Source organism: Phodopus roborovskii, unplaced genomic scaffold (assembly GCF_943737965.1).
Source record: "Phodopus roborovskii unplaced genomic scaffold, PHOROB, whole genome shotgun sequence".
Lineage (NCBI taxonomy): Eukaryota > Metazoa > Chordata > Mammalia > Rodentia > Cricetidae > Phodopus > Phodopus roborovskii.
This window is the reverse complement of record NW_026126602.1, coordinates 7,422,744-7,444,994: the sequence shown is the minus strand read 5'-3', so window position 1 is coordinate 7,444,994 and position 22,251 is coordinate 7,422,744. Positions and strand designations below refer to the sequence as shown.

General features: G+C 40.9%; 1 protein-coding gene and 1 pseudogene across 2 annotated transcripts in view; one reads left to right on the top strand and one right to left on the bottom strand.

Annotated features, from left to right (window-relative positions):
• Kiaa1217 (KIAA1217 ortholog) overlaps positions 1-22,251 on the top strand; it is a 488,613-nt gene that overhangs the window by 70,958 nt on the left and 395,404 nt on the right. The gene's annotated exons all lie outside the window — the stretch shown is intronic.
• Positions 15,009-15,786, bottom strand: LOC127237424 (60S ribosomal protein L7a-like; annotated as a pseudogene).

The window sequence follows — 22,251 nt, the reverse complement described above, 5'->3', positions numbered from 1 at the left end:
ACCCACCATAGGGCAGGCCCTCCCTCAATCATTAAGCTGGATGTTATGGAGGCACTTTCTCTATTAAAGTTCCCTCCTTTCCGATAACTCTAACTTGTGGTAAGTTGACATAAATATAGCTAAGACAAAAGTGATTTAGGCATCAAGGTTACAGCAACATAGCTATTTATTGCTCTGCATATACATAGTATCAGTTCGAAAGCTCTCTTGAGGGCACCAAAATCTTTAGATTCTCTTCTTTTATGTAAAATGACATGTTATTTGTACATAGCCTCTGCAGGTAAAAGTTGAACTTTCTTCTGGTTACCTATAAGGACTGCTGTAATGTGAATACTGTGTAAACAATAGTTACACTGCACTTATGGACTAATAAAAAAAAACCCTAAGCATGATTAGAACAGACAATGCTAAAAATATTTTAAAACCAGGCCTAGTGGCACATACCTTTAATCCTAGGACTCAGGAGGCAGAAGAAGGCAGATCTCTGTGGTGTGTGTGTGTGTGTGTGTGTGTGTATGAAAACCTATAAATTTTAAATCAGTTTTTTTTTTTTTTTTGGTTTTGTTTTGTTTTAAATCACTGGTTCATTGAGTCTGGGGCTAAAAACCCATGATCTGAATAGCCACCTGCAAATGTGCTGTGTCATCTGACCATTTACTGCCTTTACCAAAGAGTTCTATGTTTTCTTGTAGAGTCACATTGCTGTTTGGTGTCCTTTGTTTTAAACTGAAGACCTCACTTTAGTATTTCACTTAATACAAATTTAGTAATGAATGCTTTGAGCTTTTGAGTGTCCTGCCAAGTTTTCTCCTCTCCCAGGTTTTTGAAGAACATTTTTTGTCAGGAACAATAACTCTGGTTAGTTGTTGTTTTATCTTTCATGTTTTCAGTATACAATGCCAGTCCTGGGTGTAGCTTGCAATGTTTCTATTAAAATTCCACTGATAATCTTATGAAAGTTCTTATGCATATGAAAAGCCATTTTCCTGTCCTGCTTTCAAAATTCATTTTCCCAGGACTATGGACTATTGACATCACTTTAAATATTTGGATTTCCTGAATCCAGATATGATTTACTCCCCCACATTTAAGCAGCTTGACATTAGTTCTTTGATTAAGCTTTCCCATACTTTCTCTCCTCTGTATGGCCTGTCTGTAATACCTTTTATGGACCTCTTGACTAGAATGTTTCAACTTCCTTTCCTTAGAGCTCCCTGGCTCTCTTTTGCCTGCTTCGGTCTACTGTCAGTCAGCTCTTGAAATTTGTCCGCTCAGTCGTTACATCATTCAGTTCTAAAATTTCTTTTTAGTTCTGTCTTAAATGTCCAATGTCTTTTCGAAATTCTCACTCTGTGGACTGCTCTCTTGGGATCTGTTTAGTTACTTTTCCATTGCTATGAAGAGACACCATGACTAAGGCAATTTATAGAGTAAAGCATTTAATTGGGGCCTTGTGTACATTTTCAGTGTGGGAACCCATGACCTCATGACAGGGAACATGGAAGCAGGCAAACAAGCATGGTGCTGGAACATGACCGAGAGCTACATGTTGAGACAGCAGTCACAAGGCAGAGAGAGAGAGAGACAGCTACATGGGAATGGATATCATAGGCTTTTAAAACCCAAAGCCTACTCACAGTGACAAACCTCTTCCACCAACTGGGAATCAAGCACTCAAATATATTATCCTATAGAGGCCATTCTAATTCAAACCACCACATTAGTCTTTGATCTTTGATGAATACCTTGAATTCTGTATCAGTAATATGTACAGCCCCATTTTGTTAGAGTTAGTACTGGAGTTTTCTATTGTTCATTCATTTGGATCATGTCTTCCTGTTTCTTTGTTTTTCATGACTCCATTAGTGCATGCACATTCAGAAAACCTACCATGTCTCTGAGTTTCCATGAACAAGGTGTACACAGGAGCAGGCCAAGGGAAGAAGCTATGGCAGATGCCATTAAGTTAGGTCAGACAACTGTCTTTGTTCTCATGACTGACCCATCAGCACTACAGGATGGGTAGCACAAGAAACACAATCTTACGTAGCACCAAAATATTTGCCTGTTTAATTCTTTCCTCCCTAAGAAGCTAAAACCTGACTTTTACTTTGAATTTCTCTATTTATTCCATGGAAAAGAACTGTACTGGAACCTATGTGATAGTTCAAGTTGCCACATTTATTTTCTGTAGCCTATGGAAGTCTAGCACATTATGGTTCTCATCAGTACTCATAGGCAGGTGAGACAGAAGCCAGTCTAATAGCAAATGGAAAAATTGGGACCTGTGTGTGGAGTTCAACAGCTTATCTCCTTAGAGAACAACAATAACTGGGACCTTCTCTCAGTTATCTGGCACTGTGCTGGGGATAAAGATCATGGTCCAGACATAGCATCCCTAATTTCACTATCAATTTCAGTTTGGCTAGCTTTATGTTTACTTGGGATGAAGGGGTCTTTAAGTTCCTTTCTTCATACTTGACAAATAGAATTCATATGCTTATTATTGTTGACTCATGGTGTCTACGGGGGCTGTTCAGAGCTTCCTATTCCACCATATTGCTGAAGTTCTTCCAAGATGGCTTTTAAAATTCTTGAGAATATAAGAGTAAAAGAAAAGTGATAGGAAATAGGAAGGCATTTGGAGCATACACAGTAGAGAGAGAAGGCCCAATACATGTCTAATTGGATGTCAGGAAGGAGACAATGAAGAAACTATGAAAGATAATTTGAAAAATATTGAGTGAGAATATTACAGAACTGGTTTTAAAAGATATTAAAAATCTTTTAGGAAACTTAAAGCTCAATAGCTCCCAAGAAAGATACACAAAAACCATAAATCAAACAAAAAAATCCATACTCAATATATGATTAATTTGTATATCAATAGACAGCTATCAAACATAGTTAATAGTTTCTTAACTATGAGCTATTTCTACTAAATTGTATTGCCTTTGGACATGCCTGTGTGTAATCCATTAATATATAAATCAGTTATTGATTTAGTGATAATTGAACCAAATATATCTGAGAGGAGTGTGGTTTTCTTTTTTTGCTAACACAAAACACAGGAATTAAAACTCACAGCCTAGCATGGTGGTTCAGCCTGTAATCCCATCACTCAGAAGGATGAGACAGAAGAGCTATGTGTCAAAGGCTGGCCTGGACTACAATGTGCTACACTTTCTCAAAAAGGAAAAGTAGAAACTCTCAAAGCCAAGTTGAATAGCTATAATTGATTTTTTGTATTGTGGGGTCAAGAGAGGAATATTTTCATTAATTTAATCAGTTTTGCAAAAGTGTTTTCAAATTACTTCATTTGTGTATTATCAGTTCAAAGAAAGACTGGAAAGGGGAAAAACCACTCAGAGTACAATATTCAAATGGATGAAAGAAAACTGAGTTTTGGATACCTGTCATTTTATATTCAGAATGTATCTCCAAAAGCTTTGCACTGGAATTCTGAGTGTTCAGGTTTCTTGGATGGTATCATAGATATGTTAACATTTTTAAGGGTGTTTATATATTCATTATTTTTTAATATTCATGAAAGCATATATACCGAATATATCACCATATCTGTTAGCATACCTAATGATACCAATTAAAGGGAACATTTCAGCTTCTTATTAATTATTAAATAATTAAAGGAAATTAAATCTCCCCATGTAGATAATCCCCAATTACCAGAGGCATATAAAGCTTGCTTATTTTTACCTGTCCACTTAAATAGCTAAAAATCCTAAAACTGTACAGATGGTTATGTGAGCCTGTACTCTGTGAGCACAGCCAGAAATGGAGAAAACACTGCAGTTGTCAGCCTTGTTTTGGATGGTTGTGTTTTCTTTTACCCTTCACTAGGAAGGGTCTATGCAGTCAATGCACTTGAGAATGGCTTTCTCTTGACCCTGGTTCTCAGCTGTTCTCCCAGAAATTGGGAAAGAAACAGTACTTAACTCTTTCTTTGTGACTGAATGTCGAATTAAATCATCACCAAGCTAGTGATTGCTGGTCCTGAAACACATTGTGGAAAATTGCATCTTTTCTCTTGGAGTCTAATTCAAATGGTGACTCACTAAGAATCCTAAGCTGGTGTGGACTTAAACAGGATGAAGAGTGTTTTATATGCCAAGCTGAATATGTCATCAGTGACCAAATGACAATAATACCAACTGTGACTGACGAAGTAACCCTAAAGGGCACCATTGCCCATCATTGTCAGCAACAAGAAGGAAGATCCTATTGCAGGTGGGCTGAAGAAGCATAGTACCAAGGGAAAGAGAGGGGATAATTTTAAAATGTATTTGGAAATTGACAAGAAAAGTAGAATATTGATTTTCTCATCTTACTGTAACCTTAGAATTCAATATGCATAATTGTTCAATTAGAAATCACCTGTCACCATGTTTTATGATTCTTACTAAAAACAAATATATATATATATATATATATATATATATATATATATATATATATATATCCTACTTTAAAAATATATCCTATTTTAAAAATGAAAATCTCATTCAGGGGAGAAGGATGTCTTTAGCAGCCCCAATATAGTGTGGATGCCCTACACCTAAGAGTGGCCAGTTAATCAGTGAGGAAGAAATAAACACAGTAGTATTGCTCTCTGATGAGTAACTGGAAGCCACAGCTACCTTAAGACTCACTCAGGTTTCTACTCTGGGGTAAGCTAGGGGCCTGCTCTAGGTGGATTCCACTGTTTCTTTTTGTTCTGAGGGATAGTATGTATACACTATAGACAGCAGGAGAACTATGCCAACAGCAGTGAAGGTGGTCTGCATTAGCTTTTCTCCCCGTCGGGCTGTCCCTATAAATGGTCTTTAAAAATCTAACTTAAAAACTGTTTTCTGTCTCGTAGACATTTTTCTCTTCTGGACATACAGTTTTTCCTTTCCTTTCATAGGTTTCTTTATAACAATATGTTGGTGAAAAATATTTTTTTGCCATAAAAATGTCAAAAAAAATCAAACAGAAAAAGAAAGGCCAGGGGGAAGGTGCATGACATTTCTCTGAGGGTCAATGGCTTCCTTTTCCTTTTCCTTCTATTATCTAGATTTGTGTCTTCTTCCTCATCTGTCACTGCAGCGTCCCAAGCCTTCCTGTCTCTTTTGTTGTCACTCTCTGACCCTAATGTGGGTTCAGGAAATTAAAATGTCCTTCATCCTTCTGTTCATTATAGTCTCTCTCTTTCAGACACACACATACACACACACACACATACATACACACACACACACTCACACACATACATACTCACACTCACACACACACTCACATTCACACACTCTTTCTCTCACATAATGGACACACATCTTCCTCATATGTACAGTGCAGCCCCAAATTCCAAAATAGGCATTTCATTCTCTACATTAAAGCCGACCTCCCTGTAAGAACAAACAATCCTGGAAGACATTATTCTAAATCATGATGCTTTCTAAACAGTGTGAATCAACTTTACAACCCTTTAAGAGGTAGTCTAAGTGGGAGTTGCTACTAAGATGTCACATTCTCCAGCTGAGGACGGGTTGGAATCAAGAATTCTCAGGCGACCTCTGCACTTCCCATCTGCTGCTCAAATGCAGTCATCATCTTACAGTATTTTCACATCTGGTAAAAAGACATAGTACCAATATTTCAAGCATATATTTCGAGTTTATCCTCCCACTGTTTTCCACCTCCCCATTTCACTCAGTGGCATGTTGAGTCATCCAAACAGTGGAGATCTTTGATCTGATACTTGGTGTTTATGATGTTCTCCGTCTATAGTTTCCCTAATGACTAAAAAATGTTGCTGCTTCTCCCAAATCTAAAATCTTTTTATCCATTCTTACTATAATGTTTGTTTTAATTCTGTGAGGTCACTACTAAAAGACATTTTGGAATTGTTTTTCTGCTATTTGAAGCAGATAGAGTTGTTTTCCAAAATGAATCATTTGTGAGATGTGGGGGCCCCAGAAGGTATGACCTGCCATGTGGGACTGATACTTTTTCGTTGAGACTTGGGGCAGTTGGGTGGGCAGCTTGTGCTTTTTGGGGTACTTTCAAACTAACATGATTAACCCATGAATTCCATGGGGTTCCTTTTCCTGCTGGCTGTGATGATATTTTGTTTATGATCTAACAAATAAAGCTTGCCTGGAGATCAGAGTGCAAAGTTAGCCACACTCCTCAGTCATAGAGGCCAGGCAGGAGTGGCACACACCTTTAATCCCAGCATTCAGGAAACAGAGGCTACATGAGATTGAATCTGTCTAAAAGAGAAACAGAGCTCACACAAAGGCAATCCCGGCACTTGGGATCCCACACCTTTCATCCCAGCACCAGGGAGGTGGAAGCAGGAGTGATGTGGCTGTGAGGATAGAGGAATATAAGGCAGAGGAGACAAGAGGGAGATGCAGTCTGAGGATTCTGCAGACAGAGATGGTCTGAGGCAGCAGTATGAGGACAGGATCGCCCCTTTGGTCTGAGCATTGGTGAGCTTTTACTATTAATATTATTAATACCAATTAGAATTCATGCTACAACTGGCTAAATGCCAGTACAGAGTAGCCATGCTTTGTTTACTACTGAGCACCCAGCATGGAGAGAGATGTGGGAGCCACCTAGTACCTGGTAGTGTAGCTTGTGTTCTGTGTGGTAGCTAGGAAGAAAAGTTACTTATCCTTGGTTTTTGTTCCTGGGGTCACCCCTGGAAGCCCAGATAACTCTTCTCCATGTTTTTAAAGCTTGGAATTCAAGATCTCAGGGTGATGGTAGGTGGCTCTTGTATTTCATGAGACTCCCTAAGCCTGCCCCATGATTATCCTGGGAATCACATCCATTTTTATTTGCACAGATTTTTTTTCTTTCAATTGACCCAACAACTACATCTACAAGAAAAATGGCATACAGGAATGCCAGGGCTTTACCCAAATTCTGTCCACACCACAAAGGTTCCATAATGCACTGCTTATTCAACAGCCACTTCTTGTCTCTCTCTCTCTCTCTCTCTCTCTCTCTCTCTCTCTCTCTCTCTCTCTCTCTCTCTCTCTCTTCTCTCTCTGAGCAGAATAATAATCTTTACTTACCTTAGAAATGAAGTGGCACGATACTATAGATCCCTTAATGATAAGTGTCAGGAAAAGTCACTAAAATAAGCCAATTTAAATATAAATAAGGTCTGATTATTCTCATTCCTTTGAAATATTGAAGCTTGCTTTCTGTAAAAGCTCTTTGATCAATCCTGGCTAAGAAATTATCCATTTCATGAAGCAACATTTTTATGTATCTAGAAAACTGGCCATTGCAAATAGAGAGGGACAGTCTTTATGATAGTTATGGATAGCTTTTGGGATCAGGGTACAGACTTAGTCTGGATCTCTGTGACTTGCAACTATGGCTCCTGTAAAAATATTTGTATCCCTAATGTTGAGGCCCAAGTGAACTGCAATACTAAAACAACAGTCCCTCTGAAAATTCGGAATTGGAGCTGAGTCCCTACAGATTTGAAGCAGAATGCCCTGTGGATCCATGTTTATCTCAGTACATGATTGATCATATCTGAGCAACCAAGATATTCTTAATCAAAACATCCTGGATTCCAGGGCTTCTTTTCCTCTCTATCATTTTTGTCAATAAATTTTATTTATTTATTTATTTATTTATTTATTTATTTATTTAGTGTGCACATGCTCAGATGTGCCTGTGGAAGTCAGAGGACCATTCCTTAGAAGGTGATTTTCTTCTTCAGTCTTGTTGAGACAAGGTCTCTTGTTTGTGTTCCTGTACTGTGTACTCTGGCTTCCAGACAATTTTCCAGTGTTGGCCTCCCATCTTGCTCTACAAGTGATGGGCTTACAGATGCTTGCTACTGCTAATCTAGCTTTCCTATGTGGGTTCTGGAGAATCATCCTGTGACCACCAGAGCTTTTGCCTGCTGAGCCATCTTGCTGGCCTCCCTCCTCTACCTCGTGCTTGTGTGTGTGTGTGTGTGTGTGTGTGTGTGTGTGTGTGTGTGTGTGTAATAGGTATGTTCGAACAAAAGAAATCTCAGTAAAGTGAGGGAGAAGAGCAGGTCATCACAGAGCCTGGTGACACCAGAAGCACTTTGTCTGTTTATACAACACCAAGTCAATGTCTGTCTTTGGTTTATTTGAGAGGATGGAAGGAAACGAAGGGACACACTGTCCTTGGCATAGCTAGTATTGTTCAGAGATACATCTGTTTTCCCAAGTCATTAATGGATTCTCCCAGAAACAGTCAGCCCTTTTTCAAGCATTAGGGTCAGCAGTCCTGATTAGAATTGGCCTCAACCTCCCATGAAACCAGATACATCCATCCCTGGTGATTTATTATTTCTATAAAACTTCACTAATTAATTATCATTAAAAAGAAAGGCTCTTCTCAAATTTAAAATTCTAAAAGAAGCAACAATTTAATTTCTTTCACCTTTGCACAGTGATTTCAACAAGGCTGAGGATATTTGGCTTAATGTGTATATAAAAATTATTTCTAAACAGCACATTAGCATGGTATGTATATTTGGAGTATGGAAATGATCTTCAAGGAGCAGCTTGTTCTTTGAGGCAAGCACATTAAACATTCCTATCATCTTACAACACTATTAGCTTAGCAAGTTCGTTCTTCTCGAGGAAAACACAATGCTTAAATTCATCTTAAGATTTGTCAATTGTGGAGTCTCCATGTGATCTCAGGAGGAGAGAATGTGTGAGTCTGGCATTCCCGGTAAGATAAGACCATGCAGAAATACATATATTAGTAATTATAGGTTAATAATCAAGACAGAGCTAGCCAATAAGAAATGCTAGTCACTGGCCAACAGTTTCATAAAAAAAAAAAAAAAAAAGTATCAATTGTTTTTAAGCAAGTGGAGCCTGAATTACAGAGATTATTGTACTGGGGTCATTATGACAGTGATTAAAGAGAAAACCATGCCTTAAAGCTTCCTACATATTTCTTAGGGTTTCATATTTCAGCTGAATATGAAGCTAATTTTTTGGAGGCTGGAGGGAAATAACTGTGTTGTGAATGAGGTGACATTTCTCTTGTGTGTTTGAAAATGCTATGAAATTTATTCCATGCTTTCAATTCAAAATCAGACAAGGATGAAAATAAATACATCTGTGACAGGATGTCTGGTGCCCAGATCATTGCTCCCGATTGTTTATTTTCTGTTCATAAAGGCTAAAGCCAAGGGTGAAGAGCCCTGGTTAGTGTTCTAAATAGAGATCTTAGATGGCTACTGTAATGTCAAGTCTGCAAGAATGTCCAATGAGACCGTGGCATGTGAGCATCAGTGAACAAACAAGGTAGAAATTTTGTTCATGTTCTGTAAGAGACAGGTATAAAAGCTGGGATGAGAGGGATAACACTGGGGCTGTCTCCTGCTCAGGACAGCCTGGCTCAACCATGCATTCACATCCTAACGGAATTCCTTCCTGGTTTCTTCCTGAACTTCCTGCAGACAAATGCTTACTGCCTTTTATTTTTATTTACTTTGGCAATGTCTATGTAGCCCTGAATGTAACTTACTACATTGACCAGGTTGCCCTCACATAGAAATCTGCCTGCCTCTGCCTCCAAGCACTGGATTTAAAGGCGTGTGCCACCACACCCAGCTCCTCCCATACATTTAAGCTAATCTTGTGGATTCTCTTCTATATTCCATTATTATCATGAAAACAAAGGCAGTTTTTTGGAGCATGTGGGAAACAGCCCACTGTCACACGTCCCTTCCTATAGCAACTGAAACCTCAGCCACTTTGACTTCACAGGGTCAAGTCTACAGTAGACCTGACTTGGGCAGACAGCAGACGTGCTTGCCCATTAAATGGGACTCAGTGTGACACAGGTGACCAGAGTTCACAAAGGAAGATGAAAAAGAGCTTTCTGTTGTCAAAGGCGGTGGTGCTTTATTCCACTTACCATTCATACCCTGGTGTAAATGACTGATGGGGCTGTGGGTAACTTCGCTGCTAAGAAACTCATTGTGCTTGCCCTGGGCACCAGCTGAGCCTTTGTACTAATTCTCCTTGAACTTCAACAACTTTTCATGTCTGTTATTTGTTTGGCATCTTTGCTGCCTTTTTCTGACTTTTCATCTTATATAGAATTAAACAGTACATGAGAAGTTCAAGTTCTGAAGAGGAGAAGGGCAGTAGAAACAGAGTCTCAGCCTTCCTCTGACTGCCCTGGATTACTGCTTCTGCCTCCACAGGTGTACATATTAAGCCTCACTTCAGCTACATGGAGTGAGTGCATGCGTCCTGCTGTACATGGAAGGCACATGGAGAAATTTGTGTAGTCGCTTTACAATAAAGTGAGGACATGATAGTCCAAGGTATGGTTTCAGGAAGGCTTTTATTATTGATTTGAGGGATAGTACCATCAGAGGCATCTGGAAGAGAACAGAGGAAGGAGACTACACATGGCCAGTAGACTGAACTGGGCCATGAGATGAGAGAGAGCAGGGGAAGGTCAAGAGAGGAGGAGACCAAGAGAGAGGGCCAAGAGAAAGGGAGCCAAGAGAGAGCCAAAAGAGAACTGGGGACAAAATGGCAGGGTTATGTAGGAATGAGAAGCTGGGGAAGGAAAGCCCATGAACTGGAGAAGTTTAGGGTAGGGGTGGGGTGAGAAGAGCTGAAGCCACAGGTACTGAGAGAGCCTGGAGGCCAGTGTGGGCTTTGGTATGCCAATAAGCAGCCCAGTTAGCCATTTGTCCTGAGTTTCTTTTGGACCTGACAGTCAGTTTGCCCAAATTCAAATACTAGCTCTGTGGTTCACTATTTGCCTAACCTCTGGCTGATTGTTTCAACTCTCTAGGCCCTGACTTTGTGAAAAAATACAATTAAATAAAACAAGAGGAAACATTTAGTAATTGCTAGTTCATGCCCTGATGTAAGCTTTAGAATGATCCGTTAGCTTCTCTAGACCCTGGGAAAGAATTTGTATTGTTTATTTTGGATTCAGAGTACTAAACCCATAGGTGTTTGCCCCACGAACTTGGGAAGGACACACTGGCAGTGGGGACATGTGTCAGAGAAAGAGAGAGGACCTAATGCGCTCAGCTGGCTTTCTCCTTTCCCCTTTCATCCTAACATCCCTGCCTAGGGAATTACACCACACACAGCCAGGGTGCACTTTCCTTCCTCGGTTAGTCCTCTCCAGACCTGCCCTCCTGGACATCCCCAGACTGCTGTACCTTCACCAGTCTCCTAGCTGATTCCAAAGCTAATCAAGTTGCCAATGAGTATCAATTCTATATCACAAAATTAATTTTTTATGTATAGAGTGCTCTTTTTGAAAAAGAAAATTGTCAAATTACAATCTCTATTTTTCCCATCTCCTTCATGTTTTGCCCAAAATGTCATCTTTGCAGCCGACCTTCCCTTGTCAGCTGGTTTTAAATGGCAAAGGCTTCTAAACAAATGCTTCCTGTCTACTTGCCCTGTGTTGTCCCCTGTGTTGTCTTCTTCCACAGTACATAGCATTATTTGACCTTAAGTGTGTGTTGCTTGCACTTTGGTGTTTTGTTGTAATTTTTCCCTTACTCCCACATACACCCCACCATCCATGGATTCTTACCTATTTTTCTTTCCCTTTCTATCCCCAGCAGCCAAAATGGTGCTTAGTACCAACAAGCACTTAACACAAGTCACTGAACCCAGTAAAGTGACCCTAAAAGGAGCCTTAACAAAGAGAAGCTTTTTTAGGGATGGCTCTGCCTTTGGCAAATCAAGCAATTCCTATTGCTTCTGACAGGGTTTGCAACTTGGGTAGCCTCCCCCCTGTTTTGAGAGTACAGACTCCCATTCGTTATCAGACTGATATTAGCCTGAATATTTTAATGTCAACAAAGGCCTTTGAGTGATTGTTGGCCTAATTATTTCTATATTCCTTTCAGAAGATTCTTTGTGTAGCAGAGTTTAACTAAAGAGTATTTCTAGATTGATTTTTGTTGTCATTCTTATAAGAGTCCTGAATTCATCAATGATGTGGACCCAACTAAACTTGGAACAAATCCTAACTTTCTTATTTTCTGACTAATCTTTCATGCATGTCATAATTGGCTTTGCTAGTGAGTGTATGTTTTTAAAATAGATATGCCAAATGTTAATGAAGGGAAGAAGAGAGAATGAGGAATGCCATTGCAAGCTCAAATATACAAATTAGTCATAAAAATAGAAGTTTCTTATCACTAGGAATGAAGGAAGACAGAAAGCGACATCAAAACAAACGCAGTTTAGTCTTTGCTCCAAGTTTCCCATGATGGATTTACAGACTAAGCAAGACCCAAGAATTTCAACTCCTCAAGCCTGGGTTTCCTCTGCGGGTTCAGTATGAACTGTGGTGTCATTTGTCTAGGTGGCACTGAGAATTGACTTGGTATAAGATGGTGTAACAGCCCTCTGCAGAAGACATTGCCTTAGGCATCCTCATTCTGATTGTCCAGTGAGGCTGGATGAATGTCTCCATCCAATCTGAAGACTTGTGCATGATATTTGTGCTATCCAAATTTGGTGAATCTATCCAAATGATGATGATTACTCAACAGGCAAAGAAAAGTTTAATACAAACCAGGGTGGAAGGAAGAGTCTGAGTTGGAAGACTTCAATCAATATAAGAAATATAGTTTGGGGACTAGATAGATGGCTCACTGGTTAAGAGCATTTGCTGTTCTTACAGAGGATCCAGGTTAGGATCTCTATACCCACATGGTGGCTCACACCCATCTGTAACTCAAGTTCCTGGGGATCCAAATTCTTGTTCTGGCCTCCTGAAGCACCAGACATGCCTGTGGCATACATACACACATGCTGGCAAAATATTTATATGTATAAAATTAAAGTAAATAAGTATCAGAGAATTAGAATTTCATTACTCTGAACAATTTGTAGTAAGAGAACCATATTAAATAGTGGCCTAATGAAAATGTTTCAGAATCATTTTAAATAGTGGCCTGATGAAAATGTTTCAGAATTGATGTTGACACATCTATGAGAGTGGTCTTCTGTTTGTTTTGTCGTATTCTAGTTTATTTGTTCTGTGCTGTCTTATTTTGTTTTATTATTTTTAGGTGCCTATTTGTTCTCTAACAATAGAGGGAAGAAAGGATGAAGGTCTGGATGGGAGTGGAGGTGGAGAGGATCAGAGACGAGTGGGGGAGGGGAAATGATAATCAGAATATATTGCATGAAAAACACCTATTTTCAATCAAAGAAAAGTAGAAAAAAGTTTTTCTTAGGCATTTGATCATAACAACTGCATATAAGGATTCTTCTAAATTGCATTACATTCATTGGTTCTCTAAGAATTTGAGTTGGGTTTTATATACTTTCCCAAACTCTTAACTAAAGACATGCAAATTCATGAGCTTCTTGCATCATGATTCTCTTTGGCTACCTCTGGTTTTCTCTGTATGAACAGTGCTTGGAAAACAGAACATTTAAGTGATGAATTAGAATCAGAATAGTATAGCAAAGGGTGTATATCCCACCCTCATTCCCATTAGTTGGTCTTACTTTATTCCAAAAGAGAGACAAATCCTTATTCCTGACTCATTCAATGCTATTACAGAAAGTGTTTGTATAACCCAGGCCACACATGAGTTCATTCTGTCACAGCAGTCTACTTGCTCATGGTAACAGATTTAGCACTCATCCCATTTACATATTCACTTCATGGAGTTCAGTGTTGTATATTTTTCTTGGATGCAGAAGAATTATCAAGAATGTGTTGTGAAGACAGTAATACACTATCCACAGTAGAAATGTCCATCTCAGAGAAGATACCTGATACCACAGGTAGTTCTGAGTCTTATCATTTCTCTTGGTCACTTGTCCACCCCCATGTCATATAGTACAGCACCCCAGGAACTGTACTATATAGGGTAATCTCCAAAGACTGGGTCAAGAATGAGTTTCCCCTGAAGAGAGAACTATCCCCATCCAAACACATTTGTTCAAGGCTAGGTCCTCAGCTGGTCACTACTGGGAGGTGGTGGAAACTTTAGAATTAGTGTATTGGGAGATTTTAGGTCACTGAAAGTGTGTCCACTAAGGAAATTGTAGAAGTCTAGCCTCTTCTCTGTCTACCTTCACTTCTGACCATGAAGTGAGCCCCCTTGTAATACTGTAATACTTCCCTCTGTGATGGATTTTCTTACTGAAGTCCTCAAAGCAATAGAACCATTCAACCATGAACCCAAACCCCAATAGATAAGAGCCCAACCCTTCCCTGAGTAAGCTGAGTATCTCAAATGTTTTATATAATAAAGAAAAACTGACTAGAGCAACGATGGTGAACAGAAAGTCAGGGATGCTGGTACATTCAGGGCTGTCTTCCTATCAGGCTCCAGGTGTCATTTCCACACCCATGTTTCTCTAATTCTTTAGTTTACCACTTTCTGACCACTCTACTTCACTGTGCTCTCCTCTCCCTCCCAAGAGAGATGCTGCCCATTTGCTGGGGTCCAGTCGCTTAGAAGCTTTTTCAAGTGTATCACTCAACTCTCCAAGCAGCTAACCTTCCCTTCTCTGGATTATTGATGACTCACACCACAGTGGATCACAGTTTTCTCTTTGGGGCCCCTCCCAAACATTTGTGGGGGTAGGCCATGAGCATGCTGGCTGGGAGCACTGGTGTCCAATCCATAGGGGATCCCAGTCCCAAGCAGAGGGCTTTCCCTGAAGAAGTGGATCAGAGCCAAAATCAAGGAGCATCATGCTAATCTCTAATTGAAGACTTGCTACCTAACATTCTTATCCCTCAGGATAATAGAACCCTCACTTCTAAAAGCACTGTCTTAAAGGGGCATCATATGTAACATAACTGAGAGAATAAGAGACAAAAGTCATTAAAACTTACAGATTATTTCAGCATTCAGAGTCCAGGTTTCTGCCTACAGGATTCTTTTCTTTTTTCATTTTTCTTTTTGGAAGAAATGTTTGTTTTTATGCACAGAAAATTTAGCAGTGAGTGTACACTTAAGCCAGTTTAGTGGTATGTTCTTTGGTCTTTGCCTTTTTCAGTTTGGCAATTCGAGCCACAGATTTAGGACCCAGGACATTGCCTCCCCAGTGGTGGCGTATCTCATCATATCTGTCATTGTAATTGGTCCTAATAGCTTCCACCAAATTAGCCAGAGCACCCTTGTCTTCCGAGTTAACCTATGTGAAGACAACAGTGATATATGTCTTACTTTGGACCAGCCATCCCAGCCTGGCCTTTCCCTTAATGATGCAGTAGGGGACCCCCATCTTCTGACACAGGGCAGGCAGGAAGACAACAGCTCAATGGGGTCTACATTGTGGGTAATCACCACCAGCTGAGCCTTCTTGTTCTCCACCAAGGTGGTGACTGCATTGACTCCTGCTTGAAGGACAGGAGGCAGCTTAGTTGGGACATCCCCTTTGCCAGCAGCATTCTTCTCAGCACAGGCCAACAGTCTTTGCTTCTCCTGCTTTGTCTCTGGCCTGTACTTGTGGGCAAGCTTAAGCATCTGGGTAGCTGTTTGCAGGTCCAGGGCCTGGGTGAACTGGTTAATGGCAGGAGGCACTTTGAGATGCTTATAGAGGATGGCCCTTTGCCGCTGCAGCCCTGTGTAATGAGGCCATTTGACGAAGCGAGTGAGATCTCCTGTCCAATGCCAGAATTCTTAGGCCTTTTATCAAACAAAGGATTCATCACCTTTTTGACCTCCTGTTTCTTCATGACGTCCATGGCCAGGGCCACCTTCCCCTTGGCCTTCTTTCCCTTGGGCATCTTCTTGGCTGGAAAAAAAGAGCCAGAATTCTTTTTTTTTTTTTTTTTTTTTTTTTCTGTCACACTTAAGACCTTCTTAAAGCCCTTTTCAAAACTGAAAAATTATGTTTCTAACTTAAAACCCCCAGTGTTTTCATGAATACTAAGATGAGATTGCTACAGTATGCTCCTTTGTACAGAACCATTCCGCGAGGCATTTATGTGTTCCTACACATTTTTAGAGTATTAGATCTGAAATCCCATAGCTAAGTGTGTTATTATCTGTCCTGGTACAAATTGCTCTGCAAGGTGTCAGTGTGAGTTTTTATGGAACCTGAATGACTGGCTAGAGTCAGTTCAGATATTTCCCTGAAAGTCTTAAAACTATACCTAACTTCCTAAAATAAGATGCCCACCAACTTATAGCCTCCTCATTGTGGCTAACATAAATGGAGGCTTTATTTTATGTCACTATCTTTGCAACCATTTTTTAAAAATATACAAAGAAAACATAGTCTGTTTTACTCATTAATGCATCAGAGAAAATCCACAAGTACCTCTAATCATTAGGGGTCAATGTCAGGATCTCTACCAAGAAAACATGTTTATGTTATCAAGCTAGTTTAAAAATCCCCAATGTTGAAGTTTAAGGGAATTTTCATGACCATGTCACTGGCCCCCAAGTCTTGTGAACAGGGGGCTTGTGGCCTAGAAACTCTTGGGTGTTCCAAGTGGATAATGTCACATGAGATCAAATTTGAACATTACAAGGATGTTTTTGTAGAAAACCAGGCAAAGCATAATTCTAGGATAAAAATTAACAAACTGCCACACTTGTAGTTTTACTACTTTTCCTTCGCAAATGTCTCACCATTACTGAACAAGCAAAACCAGCATGTACGTAATGTCATCGTGAGGCAGATTCGTGGGGGTCAAGAAGTCTGAAAGGATTAAGCTAACTGCTCTCCCAGAAGAAGCCAAAGGAAGGTCAGATGTGTCCTTTGAAAACTTCACCCATTGAAATACAAGATCTGCTTCCTTACAAGAGCCGGTGTTCCGTCCTTCTCAGACACGGTCTGTCCTGTCTCTCCACTGCCTGCTCTTTCCCTCACCTTCAACCTCACTGTCGCCCTTCTCCTTCTCACCATCATTCAACACACTTAAGCATCTTTTGCCTTTGACAAGCCCACCTCCCTAAATCTCACAGCCACCTCCAGCTGGAGCTTGGCTTACAAATCAGAGTTACAAATACTCTGAAACCGTGCTTCGCTTTCTGTATCCATGGTCTCACCTCCCACTTGCTTCTTAACCCTCTCTGATCCTTTTTCTACCATATCACCTTACCAAACTACTACACTCATCAAGATGCTAATGTTTGTAGAGGGAAATGTGGTTCCCAGTCATCCCACTCTAAAGGGGAAGAACCTTATATTTAGGCTAAACCCACAGGCAAATCTTCTAATAGTTTCTTTCATAATCAACAAAAATAGATAATAACTAATTTTAACATCAGTCTCAGGATGAACAAATTGTGGTATGACCACAAAAAAGGCAATGAGCTGTTACTCAATAGCAGGAATGATTTTCAACTATTTCCCTTGAAGTGGAAGAGCCAGGTCCGAAATGTTATATACTGCATGATTTAAGTTATAACATTATGACGGGGTGGGGAGGGGTGCTAGCTATGAAAAACATATCACCAGACAGAACTACAAAAGGTCAACATGAAGAAATCTGGGGTGATAGAATGTAGTGGAAAATACATAACTCTTTGTTAGAACCTAGAGTATTCCATAGTGAAGAATGCACTTATTTATATACAATGTCTTCAAAGTATCAGTCCGGGACTGGGAGTCATGGTACATTGTTAGAATACTAATCTAGAATGTAAAGCCTTAGGGTCAACCCTCAGTGCTACAAAATAAAAATAAGCCAACATGTGAGGAAAACTCAGAACAGGGTACCAACTAAGAAAACTTTTGACAAATGTGCTAGCTAGTTTTATGTCAACCTGACACAAGCTAAAAGTCATTTGAGAGGAGGAAACCTCAACTGAGAAAATGCCTCCATAAGATCAGGCTACAGGTAAGCCTGTAGAGCATTTTCTTATTAGTGATGGGGGCAGGCACAATGCATTGTGTCCTCCCTGGCTGGTGGTCCTAGAGTCTATAATGAAGCAGACTGAGCAAGCCATTAGGAGCAAGCCAGTAAGCAGCATCCCTGCATGGCCTCTGCATCAGCTCCTGCCTCTAGGTTTCTGCAGGGCAGAAATCTCACTGCTTTTTGATGAACTATTATATAGTGAAATAAACTCTTTCCTCCCCAAGTTGCTTTTTGTCATGGTGTTTCATCACAGCAATAGAACCCCTAAGACAACAAATTATTGTAATTGCCATCAAGGAGTCAATGGTCCGCAGCTTGCCTTCCTTCACTCAATACAGGATCACCCCCACTCAGCCATGTATAGATTCTCCCCTAGCTTTCTCAATACCATAGCATCCTTTGCTGTGCAAGCTCTTTCTTTTCTATTCAACCTTTCCATGTTGCTATTCCTTGAGGTTCGGGACCAGACCATGACCACTGTCTCTTCCTTCTCCACCCCTACCCCCATGGTATCAGTTACCAAATAGATCAGTTAATGCCAAGTTTATATCTCACACCGGCAACTCTCAGAAATTCCAGAATGACATGTGCTATTGTTGTGGGACACAAGTCTGCCTGCTCACCACACAACAGGCCAACTAACTTGTGGCAAGATTCTGTAGGAAGGTAACATTACCCAAAAAGCCAGCTCAATGAGAAGTTCATCTTGCCAGGAACTAATCTGAGGGAGGGTTAGCTAGGCAAAAATGGCTTTCCCTGGAATAACTGGTGCTGTCTCACAGCAGGTGGGCCAAATGTTCCGTGTTTGGTCCTAGTCCCTCAGTCAGGGGATGCTTCTCGTTTCTGCAGAGTTCACAAACAAACCTTATTTCTTTGGGCTATCCTTGGCACTGGCTAGCTTGCCCACATGAAATTCCATATCACACAATGGCCGGGCTAGAGAGTGCAGAGCCCAGAGCCTTCTCACTGACTTCCAAATTCACAGTAATGAAGTAAAACTGCTTCAATGCTCGTCTTCACTTGGCCCTCTCAGAAATATCTATGCAGGACCCCATCATCCTAAACTAAGCCCCGAGTTTCAGTCCCTTTTCTGTCCTTTGTTTTCTGAGGTCCAAGCCAGTTTCCTCTGTTATTTATGATGACAGCTTGGGCAACAGAATATTCCTGTATGTCTCTTCCCTCTGCCTCGCTCCTCTGGTGAAGACCACTAAATCTCCTTCTCTCCTAAATCTGGGTCTCTTTTCCTTTTTTGTTCATATCACAGGCACCACCATGGTCACAGGCACCACTGACTCTAACCTACACAGCTCTTCCATGTTCTCACCCAGTGACCTTTTCTTGAAGCCTTCTATATTCTGCAGTTTTTGAAACACAATAGATTATTGCATTCCTCTGCTTCAAACCTGCTGTGATTCCCCACTGCTTCAATAATAAAACCCAAATTCCGCAGCCCTTCCTACTCAACTTGTCACAGTCTGGCCCCTGGTGACCTTCCTGCCTTTGACCTCCCCTGTGCTTCACCGGCTCTCCCTGCATCCTGGCATGTCAATCTTTAGGGATGCTGCTGCATCATCCACATGGTACTCCTTTATCATCTCAGCTGAAATGTCCTAGGAACCCAGACATTGAGTTTGTGTCCCTTGTGGTGTGTGTGTGTGTGTGTGTGTGTGTGTGTGTGTGTGTGTGTGTGTGTGTAAGTGGAGGTTAATGTCAGGTATTTTATTCAATCATGTTTCACCTTTTTCTTTCTTTTTTTTTTTGGGGGGGGGGGGTAGGGCGATGAAACAGGATTTTCCTATATAACCCTGGCTGACAAGGCTGCCCTCAAACTCACAGAGATCCACCTGCCTCTGCTCCAAAGTTCTGGGATTAAAGGTGTGCACCACCACTCCTGGCCCTACACCTAACTCTTTTGAGATAGGATCTCTCACTAAGCCTAAAGCTCACTGACTCATCTAGACTGGCTGGCCACCAAGCCCCAGGAAACCTCCTCACAGAGCAGGGCTGCAGACACCATACTCTTCTTTGTCTGGCTTTTATAAGAGTGTGGGGACCACTCTCTATCAGTTGCTCTTTACTGACTGAGTTATTGCCCCCAACTCATAACAAGCTTTTGTAGATATGCTTTCTGAACACTGATGCTTAATATCAGCTCGCTCTCTCTCTAAAAGGCAATAAGAAAATAGGTCTGGCTTATTTGTTCCTGTCTCTCTTGAGCCAAGGATGATGCACAGTGCACAACAGGCATTGAATTAAGAGCTAATAAGGAAATAAATTAAGGTAACAAGAGTTAATTATGTGGTTTATTGTATCATGTGAAGATCATGGTGAGCTACGAAAGGCACCAGTGTGTGGTAAGGGGAAAGGTGCATGAACTCGTCAATCACGTGCAGTAAATACCAAGGAATCCATTTACAAATAAGGGTTATAATGTACTAGGTCAGATGTGGTGCAAGGAGCAGTAAGGTTTGCATTAAAACAGTGACACAAGAATAAACTTGGTAGCTTTGTACTTGAGAAGGATGAAGGCGAAACAAATATTCTGAGATTAGAATCTAGTCATTTTTTTTTAATAATTAGAAGTAGTGAAAGGACAGCTGGGCTTAGAGGAGAGCTAATGATGCTGGTTTAACAAAATCAACACAGGATGGTGAGGCACAAGAAGATTTCCAAATGCTGTAAAGAACAGCAGTTGTCTTTCAGGGATTTTCTGCATACCTTTTCTAAATCAGGGCCATCTGCAAGAACTCTGGTGAAACTGTGATTCCTATAGCTCATTTGCTCCGCAGGTGGTCTCCTTTTCTTCAGGCAGAATTGTGCTGAAGTCAGGCTTCCATTCCAAACACAGCTCTGGCCATGCTGCATCTGAGAGGTACCCCAGACTACTTCAGAAACTGCCTGGAATGGGAAGCTTCAGGCCTCTATCTCCTAGAAGCAACATGCTTTTCCCGCTTAACTCTTCAACTGCCAGCAGTCTTTGGCAAGGACCTAGAAAGGGGGACAATTAACCCTCAGACAATAAATCAAGGTTGTTTGAGTGTGCAAGTTACATAAGCTATGTGCCTGGCACACTTAGGTTTCCGAGGGAAAGGAAAAGAGCAGATGTCTTTAGAAGTTGTGGGGCTTCTGTGGAAACAGACAGGTTGACAATGCCCCACAAGGTAGACCGGAACAGAGATTCAAAGGAGCTGTGGCTTCTTGGCAGCTAAGAATCTCATCCATAGTGGGCTGTAGAGACAGCTGAGCATTGGTGCTCAACAGGCACCAATGTCAGATTGTTTGCAACTGCCTGTAACTCCAGCTCCAGGGGCATCTTCTGTCTTTGTCCTCCCTCCCTGGGCAGTTGCTCTCACATGCACATACTCACATACATGCACATACTCACATATGTGCACATACATGTGTACACACAGAAGTACAACTAAATAAAGATAATTTAACCGGCACATTGAGGGGACACAACTGCTTGACATCTATCTCATAAACTGAAAGGAGAAATAAAGAGTAGTTTAGATTACAGGAATGAAGAATGTTATAAATACAGAACTGAGGTGTGTTGGTCAAGGTTTCTATTGCTGTAAGAAACACCATGACCATGGCAACCCTTATAAAGGAAACATTTAATTGGGGATGGTTTACAGTTTCAGAGGTTCAGTCCATCAGGGTCATGGCAGGAAGCATGGTGGCATGCAGGCAGACATGATGCTGGAGAAGGAGCTGAGAGAAGAGTTCTACTTCTTGATCCATAGGCAACAGGAAGTGAACTGTCTCACTGGGTGCAGATTGAACATATATGAGACCTCAAAGCCCACAGTGACTCACTTCCTTCAATAAGGCCACATCTCCTAATAGTGCCACTCCCTATGGGCCAAGCATTCAAACACATGAGTCTATGTAGCCACACCTATTGAAACCACCACATGAGGTTTATAAACTGAGGCTGGGCATATAGTGGAGTGATAGAGCACTAGCCTACCATGTTTAAGTCCCTCAGTTTGATCCCCCCCTACCACCACCACCACCACTATCAAAACACCACTACCAATACAACAAATGCCACATAGGAAAGACACCAGGGCTATTGAATGCCAGAAGCCACCAAGACTGTAGAAGGTCTGTTTCTGTTCTGTGAATAGAGAAGGGTCTGTCTAGCTTTATGTACATGGACATGAGGCTTAAAATCTAAGACCTAGACACTGCTCAGCAGGACCTTACCAGCCACTTTCTAGCCACCCCAGAAGCATGGTAGTTTCTCCAAGCTCTGGGAGCAGATGCAAGGTGGTTTTAAAGGGTTCTCCAAAGAGTCACCATCTTTGTCCAGGCAAAGATAAATTGTAATTCTCACCTAAAAAAGAAGGGAAAATGGACAGAGGCAGATAGGAA